Here is a 2,500-nt window from a genome sequence, read left to right as displayed (position 1 = left end):
CTCTCTCTCTCTCTCTCTCTCTCTCTCTCTTTTCTCACCCTTATTAACTCTTTCAATTTATTGCGTACTAGACAAGAGAAAATATGACTTCTTTGCTCTCTCTCTCTCTCTCTCTCTCTCTCTCTCTCTCTCTCTCTCTCTCTCTCTCTCTCTCTCTCTCTCTCTCTCTCTCTCTCTCTCTCTCTCTCTCTCTCTCTCTCTTTATCTCTCTCTCTTCTCTCTTAATGATAGAAGATTTATCACTGGTACTTCCGAGTCAGAGAGAGAGAGAGAGAGAGAGAGAGAGAGGAAATGAAAGAGATATTGATGAAAGAGTAAAAGGAAGAAAAAGAAGAATTGGAAGAAAGAAGAAAGAAAATAAAAAGGAAAAGAGGAAAGGAAGAAAAAAGTAAAGACAGGAAGTAAGAAATTAAATGAGGAAGGAAAGGGAATGTAGGAAAAATGAAGGAAAAGAGAGAGAGAGAGAGAGAGAGAGAGAGAGAGAGAGAGAGAGAGAGAGAGAAGAAGGAAAAGGAGGAGAAGGAAAATCTCTCTCTCTCTCTCTCTCTCTCTCTCTCTCTCTCTCTCTCTAATAATTAGTCTGCATTTTATTTTTTGCGTTTCTTTTTCCTTTTTTATTCATTTTCTCATTTCTTTCTTTCTTTCTTTCTTTCTTTCTTTCTTTCTCTCATTTCTTTCATTTCTTTCCGTATTCAAATTTACTTTCATCTTCTATACCTCCTCGATTATCTCTCTCTCTCTCTCTCTCTCTCTCTCTCTCTCTCTCTCTCTCTCTCTCTCTGCTTTACAAAAATATGAAGGCTTGGCTGCTTCACTCTTCTCTTCATGACCTTCCTTGCTTCATTCTCTTCTGTCTGGCCCCAGGGAGCAGCAGCAGGAGGAGGAGGAGGAGGAGGAGGAGGAGGAGGAGGAGGAGGAGGAGGAAGAAGATTAGAAAAAAACGTCAAAATGAGAATAATGATAAGAGGGAAAGGAGAGAAAGAAGAGATTTAGGAAGCTCTGTAGATGCAGGAGGAGGAGGAAGAGGAGGAGGTGAAGGAGGAGGAGGAGGAGGAGAGTGGAGATTAAAAAAACGTCAAAAGGAGAATTATGATAATAAGAAAATAGCAGGAAGAAATTTAGTAAAGAGAGTAGATGGAAGAGGAGGAGGAGGAGGAGGAGGAGGAGGAGGAGGAGGAGGAGGAGGAGGAGGAGGAGGAGGAGGAGGAGGAGGAAGAAAAGGAGGAGGAAGCAACAATAGAGAAGGAGAAACATGTGCTAAAAATGTAGGTAAATATAAAAGTAAGGAAGAGAAGAAGAAGAAGAAGAAGAAGAAGAAGAAGAAGAAGAAGAAGAGAAAAAATAAGTATGGAAAATGAAGAAAGAAAAAAAGGAAGAAGGAAGAAGAAGGAGGAGGAAAGAGGAGGAGGAGTAAAAACAAGACATAAAGAGACAAAAAAAAAAAAAAATGAGGAAGAGGAGGAAGGAAGAGGAAGAGAAAAAAAAGAGAAAGAAAAAGAAAAAAGTTGATATTTAAAACGAATCAAAGGAAGGAGAAGAGGAAGAGGAAGAAGAGGAGGAGGAAGAGGAGGAGGAGGAGGAGGAGGAGGAGGAGGAGAAGAATGCACCATGCTGTGTGAGAGAATGATGAGACAGAAGGAAAAAAAAAATAAAAGAAGGAAAAAGAGAAAAATAAGAGAGATGTTTCCTTTTGAAAGCTGAAAAATAAAAAAATAGAAAAAAAAATAAAGGAAAAAAATGATGGAAAAAGATGAGGCGGGGAAACTATGAAGAGGAAAGAGAATAAGGAAAAGCAAAAAGAAAATGGATGAAAGGAGAGAAAAGAAAGAAAAGAACGTAGAAAGGAAAATGAAAAAAAAATATTGACTCGAAGGAAAATATGAAAAGAGAAGGAAAAAACAAGAAAACTACAAAGAAAATAATTGGAAAAGATTAAAACGAGGAAAATATTATGGAAAGGAAGAAAGGAAAAGAAATAAAAGTTAGAAGTATGAGAAAATGAGTAAATAGTGAAAAGAAAGTGAAAATAAAGAAAGAAATGAAAGAAAAAGGAAAGAAAAGAATGAGAAAATGAAAACTGGAAATAAAAAAAAAGAAAAAGAAAAAAAAAAGAATGATAAAAAAAATATAAAAACAAAGAAAACGGGAAAAAAATCAATTAAAAAAAGAAAATAGATCAAGAAAATTAACTTAAAAGAAAAAAAATTGAAAAAAAACAAGAATAAATAAAATAATAAAAAAAAATAGTTGAAAAATAAAAAAAACAAATTAAATCGAGAGATGAATGACAAGAATATTCCGTTTTCTTTCATAAATCTTCACGTTTTCTCTTTCTTTTTAAGGGAGGACCATAAGAGTCTCGCTCAAGGATGTACTCTGAAAGGCTCCAACAAATTATATCATGGCCTTTTTAATATTTATGTTTGTATGCTAAGAAAAAAAAAAAAGGTTTAGTTTAATGGCATGAAATATTGTAGTAGTGGTGGTAGTGGTGGTTGTG

General features: G+C 35.1%; 1 protein-coding gene across 6 annotated transcripts in view; it reads left to right on the top strand.

The window, feature by feature from the left end:
* The window catches only part of LOC123501937, a 109,472-nt gene that overhangs the window by 60,522 nt on the left and 46,450 nt on the right, over positions 1 to 2,500 (top strand). The gene's annotated exons all lie outside the window — the stretch shown is intronic.

Source organism: Portunus trituberculatus, chromosome 10 (genome assembly GCF_017591435.1).
Source record: "Portunus trituberculatus isolate SZX2019 chromosome 10, ASM1759143v1, whole genome shotgun sequence".
NCBI lineage: Eukaryota > Metazoa > Arthropoda > Malacostraca > Decapoda > Portunidae > Portunus > Portunus trituberculatus.
This window is presented reverse-complemented; position numbering and strand designations above follow the sequence as displayed.